Genomic DNA, 25,287 nt, shown 5'->3' on the forward strand with positions numbered 1-25,287 from the left:
CTGTAGCTCCATCCGCCCCATTGTTAAGCTGGCCCTGCCTGTGTCGGCATGGTGACCGCCGGGATCCCGAGCCCCGGTCACATGACTGCATCCCGAACAGAGAGGGGACGAAGGATGGAGTGAAAAATAAAATGTTTCTTAGGAGCAGTAAATAAAAACACCCAAGATTTTGTCAGGATCTGGCACAGGTCATCCTACCTGTCCAGTGGGGTCTGCTTATATAAGTACGTATTTTTCTCATGTTCAGCTTATTTGTCTATAGAATGCAAGTTTTCACGAGCAAGGCCCTCATCCCTCATGTGCTTTTCTGTCTCTTATTTAACCTATCTTCTTTTCAATACTCCCTTTGACAGCACCAAATTTCTCGGTTTTCTGCCGCCCTGTTACTTATTTCAGTGTCGTCTGCTGATGCTGCTATGTTTATAAACCATGTAATTGTCCTATATTGTCTTGAATTGTAAGTCACTGTTTTCTTGTTTTACTTGTTTATGTACTCTGTAATTGATGCTGCGGATCCCATGTGGTTCCATAGAAATGAAGGATAATAATAATAATAATATGCTGATGAGGGATCAGTACAAAATCCCGCTGGATGGGATCCCGGCGGTCGGAATACCGACACCGGAATCCCGACCAGCACAATCCCGACAGGGGGGCGAGCGCAACGCAGCCCCTTGGAAAAGTATGACATATGTGTTGTTCCGTGATACTTCTAGTCATAATTGAAATTCCAGGTTTGCATAATGCTTTCTATTTAAACGACTGACACACCAACATTCAGAGCCGCTTGTGTGATGGTTTGTGAGCTTAGGACACTTTTTTATGTGTGAAGTTTTCCTTGATTTTCAGTGCCAGTGGCAGATTTGTTCATTGAAATCTTTGTCTACACTACAAGACTGTATTTTTAAAATGAACCAAAGTGCCAACAAGTCTTCTTATATCTTGGTTGCTGGAAGAGCTCTCAATATTGTTTGTTGTTATCCCTATTTTAAAGTAAGAAAACAAAAACTTGAGTTTTTTTTTAAATCTGTGTTTAATTATTGTTTTTCAAATGTAGGCAAGCATGATGTATGTATATCCGTGTGTCGTTTTGTGGGTTGTGTTAGTTTCCATATATGTGTACTGTGTTGAGGGGAGCTTTATTAGACAGCATTAGCTACTTAATTACTTTTATTAAAACAATATATCACAAAAGCAAAACATAAATATTTGGAGCCCTGTGAGAATGTAGTTTATAAACTGTATACTAGCTGTGGGCATGCACACTTAGTTTAGTGCATGTAACTTCTTTTTATATGTGTCAGCACATAGATGTATTTGTGTGTATACATACTAGCTGGATGTGTCACTGTCAATGAATCAACACCTCTATTCACCAGGAAAGAATGAGGGAAGCAGGAAAATGAGTCTGAGACTGGAAAGGAGGAGAGATAAGGGGAGGGGAGGCAGCAAGTGCAGGCACAGCGGACGGAGGAGGAGGAGGGGGTGACGGAGAGATTCTGAGGGGGAGAGCCGGAGAGATGCAATTGAGGGAGGGAGGGGCAGAACGACATAAAGAGAAGATAGAAGAGGAAACAAATACTAGGATGGGGATTGATACCAGTGGAGGAATCTCCGGGGGAGGGGCAACTGGCTGAGGGGGAAGGACGGAGGGAGAGGGGCGACACGATACAGCTAGGCACATAATGGAGCGGTCTGTGAGATGATCCCATACAGTGGATACATGGGGTCATTAGTTACCCCAGAATAGGGACCCCTCCAGGGCCTGAGTGACACACTGTCACACATATGGGGAGGCCCGGGGCCTGAGTGACACACACTGGGGGAGGGCCCGTCACATCTCCGCCTCCAGGGGAGGGCTGAGCGCAGTCGGTGGGGAGGAGGGAGCAGCACAGCCGGCCGGGCGTGAACCTCACCAAGGAGAGGCACAAACTTCTCGGGCCGGGGCATCAGAGGCTACATGGAAAAGTGTTCGAGGAAGCGGGTAGATAGCTACTGGCCATTTACAGCTCTCACCCCCCTCTAACTGAGGGGGGGTCCCCGGAGAATAGAAGACCCATCAATACCCCCGTGTGGGTCAGTACGAGGTGAGCACTGGGGTATCCGTAGGGGGCGGCTCAATATGAAGATGATGTATGTGTTCATGTACCAGTCACTGTGTGCTCAGCATGGTCCTTACATAGCCCTGTGTCTGTAGCTTATATCCCGGTCTCTAATACATAATAATGGGTGGAGGGTGGGACTCATTTCCATCCTCAGGTTGTATGTATGTCAGTGTGAGCCTAGGGGGAGTAATCTCTACTGAGGGGGTAAATCTCAGCAGTACATCAGCCTGATGTAAAGGTATGCCTATATAACCCTATTCATGTGAGGTATACACCCGTATGGTTGCATATCCGTGTGAGTGTGGTTGCGTATTCGTGTGAGGTATACACCAGTGTGGGTGCGTATTCGTGTGAGGTATACACCAGTGTGGGTGCGTATTCGTGTGAGGTATACACCAGTGTGGGTGCGTATTCGTGTGAGGTATACACCAGTGTGGGTGCGTATTCGTGTGAGGTATACACCAGTGTGGGTGCGTATTCGTGTGAGGTATACACCAGTGTGGGTGCGTATTCGTGTGAGGTATACACCAGTGTGGGTGCGTATTCGTGTGAGGTATACACCAGTGTGGGTGCGTATTCGTGTGAGGTATACACCAGTGTGGGTGCGTATTCGTGTGAGGTATACACCAGTGTGGGTGCGTATTCGTGTGAGGTATACACCAGTGTGGGTGCGTATTCGTGTGAGGTATATACCAGTGTGGGTGCGTATTTGTGTGAGGTATATACCAGTGTGGGTGCGTATTTGTGTGAGGAATACACCAGTGTGGGTGCGTATTTGTGTGAGGAATACACCAGTGTGGGTGCGTATTTGTGTGAGGAATACACCAGTGTGGGTGCGTATTTGTGTGAGGAATACACCAGTGTGGGTGCGTATTTGTGTGAGGAATACACCAGTGTGGGTGCGTATTTGTGTGAGGAATACACCAGTGTGGGTGCGTATTTGTGTGAGGAATACACCAGTGTGGGTGCGTATTTGTGTGAGGAATACACCAGTGTGGGTGCGTATTTGTGTGAGGAATACACCAGTGTGGGTGCGTATTTGTGTGAGGAATACACCAGTGTGGGTGCGTATTTGTGTGAGGAATACACCAGTGTGGGTGCGTATTTGTGTGAGGAATACACCAGTGTGGGTGCGTATTTGTGTGAGGAATACACCAGTGTGGGTGCGTATTTGTGTGAGGAATACACCAGTGTGGGTGCGTATTCGTGTGAGGTATACACCAGTGTGGGTGCGTATTCGTGTGAGGAATACACCAGTGTGGGTGCGTATTCGTGTGAGGAATACACCAGTGTGGGTGCGTATTCGTGTGAGGTATACACCAGTGTGGGTGCGTATTCGTGTGAGGTATACACCAGTGTGGGTGCGTATTTGTGTGAGGTATACACCAGTGTGGGTGCGTATTTGTGTGAGGTATACACCAGTGTGGGTGCGTATTTGTGTGAGGTATACACCAGTGTGGGTGCGTATTTGTGTGAGGTATACACCAGTGTGGGTGCGTATTTGTGTGAGGTATACACCAGTGTGGGTGCGTATTCGTGTGAGGTATACACCAGTGTGGGTGCGTATTCGTGTGAGGTATACACCAGTGTGGGTGCGTATTCGTGTGAGGTATACACCAGTGTGGGTGCGTATTCGTGTGAGGTATACACCAGTGTGGGTGCGTATTTGTGTGAGGAATACACCAGTGTGGGTGCGTATTCGTGTGAGGTATACACCAGTATTATTATTATTTTATTATCCCTTATTGATATGGTGCCGCAAGGGTTCTGCAGCGCCCAATTACAGAGTATATAAATAATCAAAACCGGAAAATAGCAATTTACAGTTGACGACAAGTACAGGGCAAATAAACATAGCTACATCAGCAGATGACAGTACCAGGGGGATGCGGTCAAGATCCCGGCGGTCGGAATACCGACACCGGGATCCCGACCACCACAATCCCAACATATTCTCCCTCTGTGGGTGTCCACAACACCCATTGAGGGAGAATAAATTAGTGTGCCGAGCGCAGTGAGCCCACAAGGGGCTGCATTGCGCTCGCCCCCTTGTCGGGATTGTGCCAGTCGGCATCCCGGTGTCTGTATTCCGACCGGTGGGATCTCGTACTGATCCCGTGTCAGGTGCCAGAAGACTGCATGATTTGAAGACTATTAAAGTAATAAAAAAGTAAGCTGAAGACTATTAAAATAAGAAAAAAGATAAGCACATGAGGGAAGAGGGCCCTATAGGTGCATATTAGTGTGAGGTATACACCAGTATGGTATGGTGCAGGTAGGTGGTTACGAATATGTAGTGTTGCAGGTCAGTAGCAGGGTGTGTTGTACCAGGAGAGGATTCGTAGACGGGAGTCATTAATGCTGGAAAGCAATGTTGCCCATGTGCTATAAACACCAGCAGAGGTCTATATGCAGGTTAAAGGGAATATAACCAGACATTGGATGGTAAGGTTCTGTACTGTGGACAGGGTCATCTTTAACCTTTTTAAATTTGTTTGTGGTTGTTTTACTTTCTAGTTGTTCAGTACGGGAGGCACTCGATATACTGACTATCGAGATCCCAGCGCTCAGCATACTGGCGCCGGGATATCGACAACAATGCTCCCTCTTGGGGTGTCCACGACACCCCTGGAGGGAGAATAAATAGCGTGGCGGGTGTATCGCGCCACCATGCCCGCAAGGAGCTCTTTTGCGCTCGCCCTGCTGCCGGCATACCGACAGCCGGCCAGTCGTACTACACCCATTCAGAACAACTGTAATCTTGTTACCTTTCTGCATGTTTTCTAGGTGCTCATGTGTGTCACTGGGTATGTTTAGTCAAATATGCTCCAAAATCATTGCCAATATTTTAACATTATCCATATGTGCAAATGTGCACTGTCCTACATTTTTTAGTTGTATCTTTTTGCACAAGAGCTGACCATCTGTACATTTTGTGGTAGATTTACTCTGATCGCTATGGTTTCTTGGTTATATATTTCAGATTCCTTTTTCTCCTACATTTGGCATTTAGGTCTGAAGATAGTATCTAGGCCAAAAAATTCCGTATACCACCTCCTCTTCACCTCTTCACTCCTTATTCCAGGCATGTTTTAGCCTGTCATTTCTGTAGAAGTATAACATACAATTCTCCTGCACTCACGGTTAAATTGAGTACAGAATGTGACTTATCGAAAAGGTATCCTATCCACACACTATACCAGCCGTAGCCAACCTGTGGCTCTTGAGCCACATGCAGCTCTTTCTTTATTCAAATGTGGCTCCCAACACTCAGTCACCTGACCACAACAGATTCTGGAAATTGGGGCACTCCAACCAGACACACAGCAGCACTACGGCGACTGAAAACCAAGGGAGCCAGATACTGGGCTGTAGTGACTTATGTGGGTGGGCTGGAGTGACACAGAAGGATCCTGGTAGGAGAGACCTAATGGGGGAGCTGACTGGAGTTACACAGGAGGGTGCTGGCAAGAGTGACACAATGGGGAGCTGACTGGAGTGACACAGGAGGGTGCTGGCTGGAGTGACACATTGACATATGGGGGAGCTGGCTGGAGTGACACAGGAGGGTGCTGGCTGGAGTGACACATGGAGGATCTGAAGTGTATTATGTGAATATGGCTTTTTCAATGTATTTTATGTGGATCTGGATTTTTTAATTTTATGTGGAAGTGTCTTTTTCAATATTTTTATGTTGATTCTGGCTTTAAAATGTATTTTATGTGGATCTGGCATTTTCATTGTCTGTTATACCAGGGGTGTGGCCTAGCAGGCACAAGGTCTCACCCCATTTTTGCACACGCGCCTTTGGCTTGATGTCGGCTCTTTGATGTACTTAACAAGATTTTTTGGCTCTTTGTCTCTGACTGGTTGGCCACCCCTGCACTATACAATTATTGGTGCAGTTTGCTAATGAACGAGTGATCGGCCAGTTTTATTGTACAGAGTGTAGGCATGAGTGAATATTTTTGGCCACACGACAATAAAAAGTGCAGAAACTATTGGTTTCGGTTATACATTCGGTCAGCCTTGTCATAAGATATCTGCCAAAAAGTCCCAATATCTGGCAGTGTGTGCGCATTCCCAATAATATGCCCATATTTGCTACGGTTATCTTGATGACCTCCTCCTTCTTGTGATGGGCGGTCATATGCAAATTCAGTGTGGTGTGGCACAAAATTGGTAATAAAAAAAATAAATGTTTTATTGATTTTGTGCCACATCACACTGAATTTGCACATGACCGCCCACAGGGCAAAGGTGTGTACTGGGACCAAAATGTTGACCTACATTGCATGATGGAATCCCCTGAACAACCCTGCTACCTATTTAAACCTGGTGAGACAGTGCACCCTTTAAAAAATAAAATAAAATATATATTTTTTTAATTTGGACCCATCTTTGGATCTACTAGTACTGGGGTTGCTGCCCTTAGCACTATTCTCTCCATTTTTCTATCGATCTGTATGCACACATATCACTTAGGAGTGTATTTAATTTGTGTCGGATCCTCTCCGACGGAGAGGATCTGACCGTTCATTATTGTTCCGGCCAGCATTCCAACAATGCAGATTCGACTTGTTAACAAGTCGAATCTATATTACCCTTAAGCTGTCGGAAACAGCCGTGCTTCTGACAGAAACACGTGGATCAGCGAGTAACTCACAGATCCATGTGTTTTTCGACAAGTGCCGATTTTTCCGACAGTCGAAAAAACGGCATTTGTATTGAATAGGTCGAATGCAAATATTCCTGTCAAAAAGTGCCGGTATTTCAGACTGTCGGAAAAAAGAGCGATATTTGCCTCTTCCACTGGTAGATAAATCATACCAATTGTCAGTTCGACAATGTTTCTGTTTACAAATTTTAAATGTTTTTTAATGGGTATATTTTAAATGCTACTAATCGTCAAAGTTTTAAATATGTATTTCTTTTTTTTTTTTAAATACTCTATTGGACATTTGCATAAAACAGATATAGCAATATGTAGCATAAAGTCATGACAACACAGAAATAATCTGGTATGATACAGAAATATACAGTACTGGTTAGGCAAGGATAATGTACGTTTCCTGACAATTCTCAAAAATTCCTAAAAAGGAGGTTGACCCGTGGCAAGCGTTTCAAGAGTGTACCAAGTAGTGTGTGATATGGCTTGTCGAAGAGGGTTCCTAATGACTTCCGCCTGCGTCTGTACATAAGGGAGCCAAATATCGAAGAACTTTTTTATTTTACTTTCCTTGCTGATCAACATTTCAAGCCACTCCATGTGAAATAGATATGATAACCTTGGTAGGAATAAAGCTAGGAACAGTGAATCAGTAGCTATCCATTGTGACAGAATGTTTTTTTTGCCTGCAGCCGCTATTTTAGTTAATAGCATGCGCTGGCCAGGTGGTGGTTTAGGGGTGGAAGACGTGTTTTGCATGTCCCAGATAGCCCAATCAGGAGAAGCCACTATATCAATGTGTAGCTTATCTTTTAGTATAGGCTTGTATTAAACCCCAGAACTTACTAACCTCAGGACAACTCCAAAAGCAATGATAGATATCTGCCCCGAGTGCCCCACATTTAAAGCACTTAGAATCAGAGGCCGTGCCCATTTGGAATCTTAATTTCGGTGTAATGTAGGAGCGGTGTAGGATTTGGTAATTCATCTCAGCGTACGACACTGATATGAGAATGTTGTTGATTCTGTTAAATGCCGCGAGCATGGCGGAGGTAGTGATAGTCGGGAAGTCTAACGACCATTTGATCATTCCCGATTGGGTGTTTTCCCAGTCTATGGTTTTCTTAAGGAATGCTGTAGAGGGGTGCACCCTAGGCATTGATTGTAAAATAATGTCCATACTATTAGACTTATCCTCCGCTGTCATTGTGGTCAGTGACTTATTGAGATAGCTACGGATTTGAAAATATACGAATAGTGGAATAGTAAGTTGTGGTAATTCCTCACAGAGGTTCGTGTACGTGCGCACCTGATAGGTGTCTCGACAAATCAGCTGATATGACAGTCTAATACCCTGGGCTGACAAGGCTGACAACGTGGTTTGCACTGTTGTCCCACGGAAATTTGGATTGTGCGATAAGGGGAGGAAAGTTGTGTTATGGCTAGAGATGCCCATCCTAGTGCGTGCTTGTTTCCATGCCATGCAAGTAGATGTTAGTAAGATGTTGTTTGTTATCTGAGGGGGGAAAGGAGGACGGGTGTGTGTGTAGTAAACTGACTAGCGGGGTCTCTGGACAGAAAGCCTGCTCCAAGCCGGTGTTGGCAAAGACCTCCGTCTCATGTATCCAATCAACAGCATAACGATAATTTGCGGCTAGCATGTAGCTTCTAATGCAAGGCAGATTAACACCGCCTAATGATTGTAATTGGCACAGCTTAAATAGTGAAATTCTGGGTTTTTTATCCGCCCAGATAAATTTAGTAAAGGCCCTGTTAAGAATCTTCAAGTCTGCGTTAGTCAACAGTAAAGGTAACATTTGTATAGGATATAATAGTCACGGGAAGGTGATCAATTGACATCTTCCCAGTTAGGAGAGAGGTAGGTGTTTCCACGCCTGGAAGTCAGCTAAAGTGCGCGCGATGACTCGCGGAAAGTTACAGCTATATAAATCGGCCGGGTTAATGGGTATTTGAAGCCCTAAGTACGTAATCGTCTGGCTTGCCCAACGAAAGGGAAACTGATCGCCCCAATTGTGGGTCGCACGAGGATGCAGGGCTAAAGCTTCGGTTTTTGATTTATTGACTTTGAATCCAGATATTGATTCAAAGGTCGTTAGTAGGGATAAGAAGCTGGGAAATGCCGCCTGGGGGTTTGAGAAATACAGTAATAAATCGTCAGCATAAGCCCATGACCTTAAGGTCATGGTTACCGTCTTTGACCCCCCCTCCAGGTGGTATTTAGGTAAGTGTCTGATGAGCGGGTCTAAGGCAAGTTAAAAAAAAGCGGGGAGAGTGGGCACTCCTGCCTCGTGCCTCTATGTAATGTAAAAGTGTCGGTATTCATTCCATTCACTGTGAGGAATGCAGCCGGGGAAGCATATATAGTGCGAAAGAATCTAACAAAATCGGCTCCAAATCTTTGCCAATGAAGTACCCTCAGCAGGTGCGACCATGATACTCGGTCAAATGCTTTATCAGCATCACAGCTCACCAGCAGAGACGTGTCCCCCGGCAACTGGGCCGAAGTGGTCAGTGCTGGTATTAATTGCCTAATGTTATGTACTGACGATCTCCCCTTCACAAAGCCTGTTTGAGATGGATGTAATAACTTGGGCAGTACTAGTTGTAGTTTATTCGCCATGAGAGCAGGTAGGAGTTTAAAGTCCTGGTTCAGGAGGGATATTGGGCGATACGATTGAACTAGGGCTGGGTCTTTCCCTGGTTTTGGCAGCACTATCACACGAGCCTGATTAAAGGCAGTAGGGGCAACATTCCCAGATATAATAGAATTAAATAGTGACAGGAGGTGAGGCGTGACATGGGGTAGTAACAATTTATAGTATTCTGCACTTAAGCCGTCTGGGCCCGGGGATTTACCGTTAGCTAGTTGCTTTATTACCGTCAAGAGTTCCAGATCAATGATTGGTTCCATAAGGGAACTCCGGTCATCCTCAGTCAATATAGGTGAGCCAGCCGAGTGAAGAAAGGTCATGCCTCCAATGGGGTCGTCCGGTGGGACCGCGTACAGCTCCTTATAATAATTTAAAAAGGAGTCAGCAATGACTGCCGGATCAGAGGACAGGTGGGGACCGGTATGAATTGACAAGATGTGGGAGGCGGGGCGTTGGCTACGAACCACATTCGCCAGGAGTTTGCCTGCTCTATTACCCGATTTAAAGTATCTGTGTTTTTTTAAATCCAAGGCGTATTGGGCCCTTTCTGTACAAAGAGTGTCGAAAAGATGTTTTGTTTAAGTGTAAATTCTACGGTTATCGTCAGTCGGGGAGGACAGTAACTCTGCATAAGAGTCAGTGAGTGCCAGGCCCAAATCACGGTATTGTTGATTAAGATTCTTACGTTTATTCGCGACATATGCAATGACGTAGCCCCTCATCACCAGCTTAGAGGCAGACCAGAAGAGGTTTATATCATCTGTGTGTTGTGCATTGTCCCTAGTGTAGTGTATGAAGTTAGTCTCCAAGTAAGATTTAAATTCGGGGGATGTATATAGGTAAGAAGGGAATCTCCAATTAAAGGAGGTTATTTTGGGAGACTGTAGCTTCAGTGTAAACCACGTGGGTGCGTGATCAGAGATGGCTATATTTTCCACCTTAGAGTCAACTACCCTAGGGAGCAACGTATCAGAGAGCAGCCAATAGTCTATCCGAGTGGAAGTGGCGTGTGGATGTGAATAGAACGTATATTCCCGTCCGACAGGGTGTTGATGTCGCCAGGGGTCTACCAAATTGAGCGAGGTCGTTAATAATTGCAAGGAAGCTGGCACAGAATAACTCCGTCTACTAGATGCGTCTGATCTGTCTAGGGTCGGATGAAGTGTGGAGTTAAAGTCACCCCCAATTATCAGGATATAGAGAGAAAACGGATCTCTAGTGGTATGCCAGTCCCACTCTCCCGGCGCTTATATATATATATATATATATATATATATATATATATATATATATATATATATATATATATATATATATATATATATATATATATATATATTATAAAAATTATATAAATTTTCTATTTAAGGATATAACCAATATAGGTAAACAGCAGCGTATGTTTTGAGGCTTGGTTAGAGTCTCTAGCATGAACTAAACGAAAAAAGATCTATAAAACATTGCGCTTAAGAATGTATAATATAATTGTATGTTATAACGATATAGCAATAAAAATTGATTTTGAAAAAATGGCTGTGAAGTGGTCAGAAATGAGGTTGGGAGACTGTATTATGAATAATAAAAAATACGTTTTATTTTAAACCAAATAATCCATCAAAAAGTAAAAATAAACATATGTATAGTTTTAGAAAAGCATCAATTTGGTTAATATATTCCAAAATACATGGCTAGTTATTATACCAACTATATATATTATACCAACTATGTCACGATCCGGGTATCTGGACGCCATTTCTTACCCATCAGATGCCTCCTAAGGCTGGCTCAGCGCTCCAGGACCGGATCCCATCTGTTATCCTGATGTGTACATTCCTGTATCCTCTCCTGTCACTCTGGGACGCTGTCACAGTAAACGCCACATTACACCTGGCATGGCGTCTCCCGCGGCCTCCGCCGCCGTCCCTGAACTTCTGCATGCAGAGTGTCTGAGTGGCGATTACGTCAGCCGCGGCCTCCGCTGTGTCCGCGTGGTTGGATGTGCATCTGTCAGCCTGGCGCCTCCTGTCTCCGGTGGCCGGCGCCTCCATTACTGTTTTCATTACCACATGGATTACAAACCAAACTTCCCTCCAAGTGTCTGCATGGGCGCAGCCATCTTGGATTCTGTCAGCTGATCATTTCCACCAATCTGTTCTCAGTATTGATAACCTGCATAATTGCCTAGCCAATCCCTTCCTTGCTGCAGGTATAAATACACTGTGCCTGAGCAAGGAAGGCGTCAGTGCTTTGGTTGTCAAACCTAGTTCCTGTTTGTCTCTCTCCTGTGATTGTCTTCCAGGTTCCAGCTCCTGTCTCAAGACTTCCACCATAGAGACCCGCACCAGCATTCCACCTGCGGTGTAGCCTGACTCTCCAATCCATTGTGGATTCATCTGTTTCCAGCTACAACATTACCTGCTTCCAGCTCAGCTTCCAGCAGAGTACAGCTTCCCTTAAAGGGCCGGTGTCCTTTCTACACTTTACCACTCTCCACCGGTATTATTATTTCTCCGCTCTCAAGTTCTACATTTCAGTTCATATTTCATCGCTCCCAAGTTCATTTATTATTTAACTGGTTCCAGCCAGTATCCACTCCGTGCTAACAACAGTCTGGTTCCAGCCAGTATCCACAGCAGCTGTTTTATCTTCAGCAACCCAGCTTTTCCTGGAACACCAGCTGGCACAATCCTGGGTTATCTCCATTGCTACAGTCGGGCCTGGTAAGGACTTTCCATCTAGAAGATCATAAGAACTATCTCACACTACCAGTGCTCTGTGGCTCCTGCCATCCTGTAGTACCCAGGAACTGTATTTATTCTTTGCTGACTTTTACGTTTTCTTTTACTGCTGCTGTGTTGCGGAGTTGTCATAATAAACATCATTGACTTTTATCCAAGTTGTCGTGGTCACGCCTTCGGGCAGTTATTATTCATGTTACTTACATGTCCAGGGGTCTGATACAACCTCCCAGGTTCCGGTACATCTCAGCCCCTACAACTGAGGCTGCCTCCCGTCAGCTCAGGCCCTCAGTTGTGACAAACTATATTTTAAAAAGCTATATTAATATCTATATGAATACTAAAATGTCCTCTTTAGAAGCAGTATAGATCAGCAATTGCACTCCTCCTTTAAAAGATCCACACAATTATAGGTGATGGCTATAAGTGCCGGCGTCCCGGCCACAGTTTTTTGTTCAGAATAGACTGAAGACCGTTGTCTGTAAATCTCACAATTGTGATTAATAGTCTCTCCTATCCCGGTGGTGAGGCTATCACCGCGCCGGGTATGGGGTAACGTGTGTCCGTATAGCGGAAAAGGACTCACCCGTCTCCCCGCTGAGATGTTTGCTGCCGTCTCTCCGCTCCCGGTGGTGAGGCCGTCACCGCCCCGGGTGATGTAATGGGAGGGTTCGTAATTAATTACCCGCAGAGATCTCGTTATCTGCACACTGCGGCGTGATGGTAATTAGGTGACGGGTTAACAGGCAGGTTATTACCAAGTGTATTGCAAGACGGAGCCCTTTGAAGATTTTAGGCAGCGGTATCTCTGCAAGTTTACTGTCCAAAGCCAAACAGGTTCTATCACGGTGGACTGGTGTGCTGCTGATTGTTCAATGGTGTCAACGCGTTTCGTCCCACAATGCCTTGGGACTTCCTCAGGAACCCCCAATTATCAGCCCGCCCTCTGCCCACTCCTGAAGTCGGACATAAACATCTGAGAAGAAATCATTATGTTCTGAATTGGGCGCGTATAGGGTCATATAGAGCTCCCCTTCTAACTTTAGTTTAATGAACAAAAACCGACCTTCTTCGTCAGCATAAGTATCTAATATGGAATACCTGAGAGCTTTGCGAAATATAACTACCACACCCCGTTTCTTAGAAGTAGATGAGGCCGATTTGCAGTCGTGTATCCAACTATCCCTTAGGACATTAGGATCCCCCGACCTCCAGTGGGTCTCCTGTAACATTGCTACGTCTGGTCGTAAGCGTTTAAGGTGTTGTAATATTTTCCTACGCTTAATCGGGGTATTTAAGCCTTCTCCGTTCCAAGAGAGGAACTTTAGGTTTCATACTTCTCTGAGGAAGCCGCTGAACGTGATAGAGGCGGAGAAACGCGTAAGAGACCCCCAGCACTCGTCCGGTACGGTCGGATTCTATAAATTACCTGCAGGCACTTTCCAAACTATTGGACACTCCGGATATGGCACCGCTGATGGGATAATAAAGCACCAGGAGCCGGGAGATACCAATGAATGGGACCAGAATCCAAAACAGGTTCAATACTAATTTTCTTATGTGGATCACTGCTATTGTCTCTAAGCCATAAGAGAACAGCATGCTGTATTAATCAAAATAACATTGTTGCAACTAATCAATATCAGTGATACTAACTACTGCATCGTTACGTGCTCTTAATTAATTTAAGTCAGGATATTAACTAATCAGCGGACTGTGGAAAACTGACTTACTAACCATACTAATAAGGAGCTACAACTATAACTGTGTTTGATGCTTAGCAGGATCGGCCGATACGCAGGACGGGATTGTTGGTATTATAAACTGTTGAATTTTTACATTGTATTAATAAAGGCACATATCTTTTTAATAAGCGCTGTGATCTGTGTATTTTTTAGAACTTTAGGTTTGTCTTAGTTATCAAGGATACAGCCATATCAAACTAAAACCTAACCGATACCCGTCCTAATGGACACATGAGATAATAAAGAAATAAATCGTGTGGCTCCCCCTATCCCAGCGAGTAGGGAGACCTAACTATGAATAAGAAAAACAATCCTGTACCATACAGTCAGTAATAAAAGCTGTCGTTACCGATTTGTTGCAACTTGTCCATTTTTCAGAGAAATTTTTTGAACCCAAAACGGTAGTCGATATGACCCACCGTAAACCCTGAACATAACTCCAAGCTGATAGAAGTGAAGAGGGGGAAGAAGAAAGGGGAATAAGGAAAAGGGCTGAACTACCCAGGAACAATTAGTTTCAAAACTATGCAATGCAATTATATATATAACAATAGAATAACTTGTAGTTAACCCAATCAGAGGGATGAATTACACCTCAGGTCTATGAGGAATTATAATTTTAGTCCTTGTCTCTGGAGGCAGGCGAGGAAGGACATCGTAGTGATTCTGCAAAGGTCTTGGCTGCCAAAGACGTGTCAAACAGGTACGTTTTTCCATTATGTTGAGCACGAAGTTTTGCCGGATAAAGCAGGGCGAAACGGATACCCTCTTCAAACAGGATCTTACAGGCGGGGGAGAATTCCCTTCTTCTCATGACCACATTGTACGAAAAGTCTTGGAATAGGAGTAGCTTATCGCCGTGATAGTCGAGGCCCTGGGCTTTGCGGTACGCTTCAAATTCCTTGACTATATGGATAAGGTCAAGGTGATGGAATATAACTGGTCGGGCCCTGCGGCGGTCTGCTTGAAAGTCGGGGCCAATACGATGTGCTCGCTTAATCATTATGGAGTCACCATCCACCAGACAGCCCAGTTCCGTCGGCAGCCAGGTGGAGACCAGGGATAACGGCTCTCTAGGCTTCACAGATTCCGGTAGGCCGATCAAACGGAGATTGTTTCGACGATTACGATTTTCTAAGTCCTCAAGCTTTTCTTGCATCGCAGAAATAGCGTACGCTTGAGAATCGACGGTGGAACGGGCAGCAGTTAGATCGTCTTCCAGGTTCGAGACCCGTTGTTCGGCTTCATCTAGCTGGGAGCCATGTTCCTTTAGCTGTGCCATGGTGGAGTCTATGGCGTCTTTTAATCCAGCGAGTTTCTTGTCCAACAGTGGTGAGAGTATATCAGAGATTTCCTGCGCTCTGGCCACCGCGTCCACTGTGTATCTGGAAGGATCCATCACGCCATCTAAAACATTAGCGTTAGGAGAGGAGGGTGGAGAGTTAGCTTGTGCGGCGGCCGACCGCCTCGTTGGGACTTCGCCACATATTTATCCATCGTAATAAAAAGGAAAGGTGCCACGTCACAGTAAAGAAGTAGGTGCTACCAGGTATCCTGCCCTGCAGGGAGTAGTGAATCAGTTGAGGTATGAGCACACAGCCACAGCAGATGTTAGTGGAGCACTATGGAATATGTTCTGGCGGTGTCAGCGCACAGCAGCCCCCGGAAGATAGGCGAGAGTCAACGGTCCCTCACCTCTCCCCGTTAGTGAAAGTGCCGACACAGGTGGCAGGGAGGCGTCTACTCTGAGCCGGTGTCTGTGGGATCAGATATATATATGGAGTGTATTTATTCCCTCCTTAATTGGGGGGAGCAGACTAGGAGAGCTGCAGCCATGCAGGGTTGTGAGCTGTGATTGATACAAGGGTCAGTCTCAGGCAGCAGAGCAGAGATATTTAGGTAGGATGCGGCCAGTGGTGTTATTAGGGAGCGAGCTGCCGCTATCTTTAAACAGCGTGGGCCCAGTCAGGAGATCGAGTGCTGGCAGAGGCTGCAGGCGCAGCGGGGGGGCCCACACAGCGCCCTCGCTCGTCCTCAGGCGGCGTCTATTCTCGGCGGGCAGAGAATTGTTGTTGCCTAGCAACACCAGCTACCGCGGGCCGGAGCACGAAGGTGCAGGGAGCCGTTCTTTATCACCCGCACCGCTCGTTCCAGGCAGCAGGTAGGACGAGGAAGGAAGGAAGCAGAGTGCCCGGCCACTCACAAAATGGCGGCCGCGGGCAGCAGAAGCCACAGCTGGCGTTCGAAATCCGGGGAAAAGAGGCGGTGGGGAGCCGGGGTGATCGTGCCCCCTTTCCCACCTCTATCTCCGCCAGGCCCCGGGGTATTTTTTAGAGTCCGGGCGCAGTGTATGCCCCACTAATAGATGGTAAATCAGCAGGGGGACAGAGAGCTCAGTTTAAAATGCGGCCAGCCGTAGGTCCGCCCACCGGAAGTCCGTCTCTCCTGTGCTTTTTATTGTCTCTGGCTCTAAATATGTAATTCTATTAAAATGTAATCAAAGGGTCCTTCTGTTAGGCATATTACAGCAATATCTGTTTCATTTATATTTCTAAATGGGTTTTTGCATAATTAGATGTTATGACATTGAGCCCACATTACCTGCTCCTGCACTAGTACAGCAAGCCAAACAAACTTGATAATGGTGGCATTTGTCATCCACTTACACCTTTTAAACCTTGTTTAGAATATGTACACAGATGTATTTTTTATTTTTTTTTGTAGACGGACATTATTTTTTTTTCAGATACCCCAACTCCCCCTTTATGCCTCCTTGTTTGCATATTTTTAATGCATGAATAAAACACCACAAGCGCCTTTGATCTACATGTGAATGGTTTTGTAAATATTTCCACTGCTTGTTAAAGTGTCTGGTTTTAGCTGTGGTAGGAATTTTCCTTTGCACTTCTCCAATCACAAGCACCAAATGTAGACTTCCTGTTTTCATGCTGAAAACTCATGATGTGAAATGATTTTCAGTATACCTGTCATCACAGTGGAGGCAGGCAGTGTGTAGGCTAAATCTATAACCTATGACAATGCAAGCTATTAATGCAATTCTTTTGTGCACCCACCCACCAAAAAATAATGTTAATTCACTAGTTAAATCATTGTTACATTCCCACAAATACTGGATCACACAACAAAATGGATTTTGTCGTGTGTAGATGACAGATACTCTTTGATGGACCTCTAAACCTAAATTGCAGGTTGCTTCATACAAAGGAGCACTAATAACCTTCACAAAGTATACCTGTATGCATTTAGTTTACAGTGCAATGTACTGAAAGTAGATAGTCTTCTGAACGTAGGTTATTGTGTATCATGTTCATGCACAAAGATCTTCACTGTATTAAAGAACGGTCCTTTGACCCCCCCATCCCCTCCAATTTGAGATCCACCTTATAAGCTGGTGTTTAACTTATGGGTCAGTACCTATACACACACACACACCTTATTCCAAGATGGAATAAATTAATTTTTTCACCTCAAACTTCTACACACAATACCCCATAATGACAACATGAAAAAAGTTTTTTTGAGATTTTTGCAAATTTATTAAAAATAAAAAGCTAAGGGGGTATTCAATTCTTTGAAAAGTCAGTTAGTTGTCTGTTCCCCCCCCCCCCCTATCTAATAGACATGAAAAAACAGACACCCAACCGACTTTTCAAACATTTGAATCCCCCCCCCCCCAAAGTAATCACATGTGCATAATTATTCACAGCCTTTGCCATGAAGCTCAAAATTGAGCTCAGGTGCATCCTGTTTCCACTGATCATCCTTGAGATGTTCCTACAGCTTAATTGGAGTCCACCTGTGGTAGATTCAGTTGATTGGTCATGATTTGAAAAGGCACACACCTGTCTATATAAGGTCTCACACTTGACAGTGCATGTCTGAGCACAAACCAAGCATGAAGTCAAAGGAATTGTTTGTAGACCTCTGAGACAGGATTGTATAGAGGCACAAACCTGGGGAAGGGTACGGAAAAATATAAACACAAACACGTCTACGTGGGTATGTAATTGGTGAAAATTTCCCTAAAAACGGGTGAAAACAGGCCTCGATTGAATAGGCGAAAATCAACTCCGAGATTACCAGAGCAAGTTGCATACCCCCCTAGGCCTTCAGATGAAGAACTGCTGCTAAGGATGCCCAGGAGGAACAAACTGGTGGGTATTAACCAGCAGAAACGGGTGTAGTACGACTGATTGGCAGTTAGGATCCCGGCGCCGGGATCCCGACCATCGGAATGCCGACAGCAGGGCAAGCGCAAAAGAGCTTGCCACGCTGCTGGCACTTCTCCCTCCAGGGGCGTCGTGGACACCCCAAGAGGGAGAATAATTGTCAGTATACTGGCTGTCGGGATACCCCTTCCTACAGCTGCACAGCTCATGACTTTTATCGCTAAGATCCTTCACTACAAAGACAGGGATGCCATATTGCGTCTTGCTAGCATTAAAGGCCTGCTGGAACATGGGGGTCAGATAGTGGCTGTGTTTCAAGACTTTTCAGCTGAGGTCCAGAAATCCTGTTCACAATACACGCAAGTTAAGCAGAGGCTGCGGGATCTACAACCACAATATTCTTTGTTATACCCTGCACAGATCCGGGTGGTGTCTGGCAACTACACGTATTTCTTTGACACTCCAAGGGAAGCCTCTGCCCGGATTAATCTACAACCTAATCACCGCGTTGCTCCACCTTGAGTAGCTCTTGTGTGTATTCCATGCTTTGGTCTCCCCTTTTTTTCTAATATTCATTGATTGATAATTGTGAGACGGATGTCTCTGATGATGTCTTTTGTCAGGGCTGATAAATGATTACTGCTCTTGATATGTTCCTGATGATAGGCTGGGGTCTTCATGTCCTATTGGTTATGGGGTTTAATTGCCCCGAAATTGGTTTATTTTTGTCTGACTCTCTTCTAGAGTCTTTTATAAAGTTTACGGATAGGTATACCTCTGTTTGGGTTGGTATGCGGGGTGGGGGTGATTGGGTTTTGTTTTTCTTACCGTTGTTTTTTGTTCTCTTGTATGTGCTTTTCCTGTTCTCTGTCCATTAGTACAGGGGCCCCTCAGGGCTGTGTCCTCTCACCCCTGCTCTTCTCCCTGTACACAAATGACTGTACCTCAGAGGCGCAATCAGTAAGGATCATCAAATTCGCTGATGACACCACCGTCATCGGCCTCATCAAGGATGGGGACGAATCGGCCTATAGACAGGAAGTAGACCGGCTGGCCCAGTGGTGCATCCACAACAGCCTTGAGCTCAACCCCCTCAAAACTGTCAAGATGATAGTGGACTTCAGGAAGAAGTCATCTAGTGCACCTCCGCTAACGATTGCTGACAGTGTGGTATCGCTAGTGGACTCCTTCAAGTTTCTAGGGACCACAATCTCCTGGGACCTTAAATGGGGGTCCAACGCTGACGCCACTGTTGGGAAAGCGCAGCAGAGGTTGTTCTTCCTCAGGCAACTAAGGAAGTTCAACATCCCACAGAAGCTTCTGCTCCTCTTCTACTCCGCGATTGTGGAGTCGGTACTGTGCTCCTCGATACTCGTATGGTACAGCTCCGCCAGCGCGAGGGACAGATGCAGGCTCCAAAAGGTGGTCAGAACCGCAGAGAAGATAATCGGGGCCGACCTTCCCTCAGTCCAGGACCTGTACTTGTCCAAAGCTAAAAAGCGGGCAATGAAGATAGTAAAAGACCAGCTACACCCCGGCCACAGCATGTTTAACTTGCTTCCTTCAGGCAGGCGTTACAGGGCTGTCCCCGCCAGATCCACCAGAAGCCTCAAAAGTTTCTTTCCCCAAGCGGTCCGCCTGCTGAACTCCTGAACATTGACTGACTAGACGTACATGTAACTAACTTGTGTCCCTACGGTATACCTATCTGTGTGACTTCACTGCCCCCCCCCCCCCCCCACACCTGCTTTCCTGTTACCTACTTGGCTGTTGTATAGCAAACCGAAGACAAATTCCTAGTATACGCAAGTATACCTGGCCAATAAAGCGGATTCTGATTCTGATTTTGTATTTTACGTGCTGCTCTACATCTTCCTTCTTGCTGGGAGGTGGGTGGCTGGTACCATGCTGGGACAATACTGGTTTAGTATTAATATACTCCAATTTTCTGCGTCACTATGGTAAACATTTTTTCGTGGAACGTTCGGGGCCTTAATGATAAGGTTAAACGTACTTTAGTTTTAAAATATATTAGGACCCCCAATCCGGGTTTGATTTGCCTCATGGAGACGCATCTGGTTGGTATCCGGGTGCCTTCCCTCAGGAAGCCTTGAGTGGGGTGGGCATTTCACTCCACCTTCCATTCTAATTCTAGTGGTGTATCGCTACTGATTCATAAAATTTTGAATTTTGTCTGTACTAAGGTCCAAATTGACCCACTAGGCTGCTACGTGTGTCTGGCTGGCACAATACATAGCTCCCTTTTTGTGTTACTGGATATCTATCTATCTATCTATCTATCTATCTATCTATCTATCTATCTATCTATCTATCTATCCAGTTTCTCTAACGTCCTAGAGGATGCTGGGACTCCGTAAGGACCATGGGGAATAGACGGGCTCCGCAGGAGACATGGGCACTTTAAGAAAGACTTTAGACTCTGGGTGTGCACTGGCTCCTCCCTATATGCCCCTCCTCCAGACCTCAGTTTTAGACTGTGCCCAGAAGAGATGGGTGCACTGCAGGGAGCTCTCCTCACAGAGCCAGAAGAAAAGAAGAAAGAAGACTCTGAGGCGGCAGAAGCCTTTCGGGTGCTTCACTGAGGTAACGCACAGCACTGCAGCTGTGCGCCATTGCTCCCATACACCTCACACACTCCAGTCACTGTAAGGGCGCAGAGGGGGTGCCCTGGGCAGCAATGAATACCTCTCCTATGGCAAAATGACCTATATACATGTACAGGTGGGCACTGTACATGTGTATATAAAAGAGCCCCAGCCGTGTTTTACAAAGTTTGAGCGGGACAGAAGCCCGCCGCCGAGGGGGCGGGGCTTCTCCCTCAGCACTCACCAGCGCCATTTTCTCTCCACAGCACCGCTGAGAGGAAGCTCCCCGGACTCTCCCATGCTTGACACACGGTGAAAGAGGGTTTTAAAGTAGAGGGGGGGGGGGGGGCACATAATTGGCGATTATACATTACAGCAGCGCTACTGGGTAAACATTCTGTGTTTTTCTCCGGGGTCATATAGTGCTGGGGTGTGTGCTGGCATACTCTCTCTCTGTCTCTCCAAAGGGCCTAAAGGGGAACCTGTCTTCAAAAAAGAGTTTCCCTGTGTGTGTGGAGTGTGTCGGTACGCGTGTGTCGACATGTTTGACGATGAAGGCTCGCCTAAGGAGGAGGGGAGTGCATGATTGTCAGGTCGCCGTCGGCAACGCCGACACCGGACTGGATGGATATGTGGAATGTCTTGAATGCTAATGTAAATTTATTGCATAAGAGATTAGACAAGATTGAGGCTAGGGATCAGTCAGGTAGTCAGACCATGCCTGTCCCAGTGGCACCGGGATCTTCTGGGTCTCAGAAACGCACATTATCCCAGATCACTGACACAGATACCGACACGGATTCAGATTCCAGTGTCGACTATGAGGATGCAAAATTACAGCCAAAAGTGGCTAAAGGTATTCGTTACGTGATCATTGCTATTAAAGAGGTTTTGCATATTACTGAGGAACCCCCTGTCCCTGACACGAGGGTACACATGTATAAAGAGAAAAAGCCTGAGATCACCTTTCCGTCCTCATTTGAGCTAAGCGAATTGTGCGAAAAGGCTTGGGAATCTCCAGACAGGAGACTACAAGTTCCCAAAAGGATTCTTATGGCGTATCCCTTCCCACAAAAGGGTAGGATACGATGGGAATCTTCGCCTAAAGTAGACAAGGCGTTGACGCGCTTATCCAAGAAGGTGGCACTGCCTTCCCAGTATACTGCTACCCTCAAGGATCCTGCGGATCGTAAGCAGGAAGTTACCATGAAGTACATTTACACACATTCTGGTACTATTGTTAGGCCAGCTATAGCATCGGCCTAGGTTTGTAGTGCTGTCGCAGCATGGACAGATTCCTTGTCTACGGAGATTGAGACCCTAGATAAGGATACCATTCTAATGACCCTAGAGCATATCAAGGATGCTGCGTTAAATATGAGGGATGCTCAAAGAGACATTTGTTTACTGATAAAGCTAACTATTTATCTATAACATTCACAATAAATGGGTAAGAGACACAGTACGCAATTGGCGTATGGGGTACCGTAAGGGTATGCACTTAGCGTAGCATACGCTCGGCCGTGATCGAGACGCACATACGACACGCTCGCTCACAGCTTAATGCGTGGTGTCGAGCACGCTATAGGCGGGCGACTACCGTAATGCTACGCTACCAGCGTAGCGGACGCTCGAGTCCACGAGGAGAACACGAGCGGCGCAGACGCTCACGGGATGACAATCAGTAAACCTTGAATGTAACACACAGAAAGGATACTCTTATACTGTAAACCTTGTACTGAAATACTGTAGCGATATAACGCTGCTTAACCTTGTTAATGCTAAAGCTGCTTGAGCGTTTGAGACGCTCCTATTACCTTCTGCAATCTAATAAACACACGATACCTTGCTAAGGTTCCAACACCTTTACTAACAAGCTTTAAGTTATATCGAAAAGGGGAAACAGTTTACAAGTCATACACTACAAGCTAACATATAATTCTAACAGAATATCTAGACAGAAATATACAATTGCGTCACAATCTTATACAATAACGGAGAGAAAGAGAGTATGGCCAATACAAACAGGGAACAAGTTGATTACAGAGAATGACTTACACACACTGGGAACGATCGCTGTGTAGCTTCTGGTACCAGCTCCAAGTTAGTCAAGATGAAAACCGTTTGTGGAGAGTGAGAGAGCTGCCCAGGCTGGCTGATCTTATATACACTGAGTACAGTACACTACAAAGGGACCTATAATCTCATTGTTCATTGGACACAGGAATGTCTCCTCGCATCATAACAAAAGGTCATAGGTTAGTTTGAACAGGTGGGCTGCGACTATATCAAACTGCTCAGGTGGGAGGGAATCTGGAGATTCCCGCCGCATGGGTAATGAATCGCAAATATAGTAAATGTCCAGAAAATACTAATGGCCATAACTATACGCAGGAGCGACTAATCTTTACCTAACCAGCACCGGATTGTTTCTAATAAAATGTTCTTTAGTTAGGTACCAGACACAGCTGCTCAAACCCTGTCTGACCCTTCGTACCATACAAAGAGGAATTCCTCTGTCGAGCGACCATTTACATTAAACAAACTTACAGTCATTATTAAAGGGAACATTATCTATAAAACATACTATTTGGTTTTATTATTTAACGATTGAGTCGCCCGCTAGACGCACACAAACTCTACCGTAAATGCACATACCACGCGCTCGAGCGCATGGCCGAGGCGCCATCACGCGGCTGCGAGTATCCGCACGCACGGGAGAGAATGTGCACGTGCAGCAGGCACGCGCATGGGGTGGATATATGGCAACGTGTAGCATGATATTTTTCCGACTTTGACAGTCCACCCTTTGGCAGTCATCAATAACTGCCACTTCCTAAAACAGTTCAAAAAAGAAAAATACATGTCATAATGTAAATACCATCTTATGATTGGGTAAAGGGAAGAGAGGATCAGGTGGGAAAAAGGTATGACCTAGTAAGATAGTGGAAGCATGTGTGTATGAATCCATGTTTGAGGGGTCATGTATCATCGTGCCGTACGTGTTTTAGATTAAGCTTCGAGGTATTGCGAAGTATACATTTGAATTCCTTCTTATCCCGTATTACGGGTCTGTGGATGGGCTGTCAAACTTTACCGAGCTCTTTTCGGCTTTTAGTTGTAACAAAATGGAGGAGCACATTTTAGTTGATGATACATGAATGGGGGGATATGTGAGTGCTGATATCTGTGCCTATATTCCCTATTGACTATGTGTGTCATTACCTGAAGGTTGTAGAAATGAAGATAAGAAGCAATTATGGTAAATGCAGTCATAAACTATGTGAGTTTAATATACATTTGCTGATTGAGGTTTTGTCTTGTATCTTGTCTCGATGTACATGTTGACTGTAGTCTCCTGATGCTTTTGCGATACATGACGGCAAAAGTTTTTCCATTGTCCAGAAAGTTAGTCACTAAAATATTTGGGCTATCGTAAAATTTAAAGTCACTAGGGAAAATGGGGCTTGTAGCATAGTTCATCAATGGTCTGTATAAAAGAGGTTGTCAAATTCTTCTTCCAAGCAGATGTCTTTGTACCTTGGAGGAAAACAAAGAAGAAACGGGTGAAAGAAACGGACCGTGGAATCACATTTTCATCACAACATTGTCTCTATCGTTGGGTCATACATCAAATTAGTTGTTGTTAGTACAGTGTCTTCGCTCCTTAGACTCATCACCCTGGTATTACTTTTACGCTTCGCTAAAACCCGAACGCATCTAAATATCAGGCCAACCAATATGACGACTCCCAGAATACACAAAAGAAATTTCCCTACATCCATAATAATACCTTGGGCCCATTCTCCTAAGCCCGAGAACCAATTTCGTGGGTTCAACCATGACACCCAACTGGTCAGCTCATTACCCACAGCAGCGAGTGTGAGATTGTGTTTCCTTCGAAACTCCCACTTTAATTGTAAAATGTCATCCATCTTTTGGTCTATGACCTCGGCTGGGTCCTTGTAATGTACGTGCAGCACTTTATTCCATATTGAATTGCCAGGGTAACACAATACCCGCCTGTCACAGCTGTGAGGTAATTGAGAATCATCCTATGCTGAACCAGTTCTGTTTTGTAGGCTTGTAACTCTTTCCCAGTGTACCTGAATGTGTCGTCATACATTTCGGTGATATTGTCTAATAAATTTGCAAGCGCAGATATATATTTATAATTTATCACTCCTCTGGCGGTACGAGTGATATCTAACGCGATTAGGAATTGAATCCCGGTGGATTCATGGATCAGGTCAGAGGCTGAATGCTCTGTCCTCTCTATCAGGTGCCGTTTAACGATGTGCTCGTAATGAGTGTGAGTATAAGGAGCTTGGGCACTGCGGTGAATATCTTTCATTTTGTTATGGGTTACAGTCATTACTTCAGGCAGTACTTTTCCAATATAGCACAATCCCTCTGAGTTTGGGGCAAGCCACTTATACGCCTTCCTCCCGCATATGAAATATGCATCATCGGGGAGAACATATGGGACGGAGTATGACATTATCATGTTACAAATTTTCCATGTGAAATCTCCTAACCCTAATTCTCCCATCTGTTTAGTA

At 45.3% G+C, this 25,287-nt stretch overlaps 2 protein-coding genes across 3 annotated transcripts in view; one reads left to right on the plus strand and one right to left on the minus strand.

Annotated features, from left to right (window-relative positions):
- Positions 1-25,287, minus strand: part of GHRH (growth hormone releasing hormone) — a 219,007-nt gene that overhangs the window by 113,085 nt on the left and 80,635 nt on the right. The gene's annotated exons all lie outside the window — the stretch shown is intronic.
- The window catches only part of SRC (SRC proto-oncogene, non-receptor tyrosine kinase), a 125,380-nt gene that overhangs the window by 8,536 nt on the left and 91,557 nt on the right, over positions 1-25,287 (plus strand). Inside the window, exon 1 of one of the 2 annotated variants that reach the window (XM_063960347.1) lies at positions 1,663-2,087. The exons of the other annotated variant lie outside the window; for it this stretch is intronic. The gene's annotated coding sequence lies outside the window, so the exon portion shown is untranslated. Of the gene's footprint in view, positions 1-1,662; positions 2,088-25,287 lie in introns of those variants that run through there. 2 annotated transcript variants of the gene reach the window in all.

Source organism: Pseudophryne corroboree, chromosome 3 (assembly GCF_028390025.1).
Source record: "Pseudophryne corroboree isolate aPseCor3 chromosome 3, aPseCor3.hap2, whole genome shotgun sequence".
Classification (NCBI taxonomy): domain Eukaryota; kingdom Metazoa; phylum Chordata; class Amphibia; order Anura; family Myobatrachidae; genus Pseudophryne; species Pseudophryne corroboree.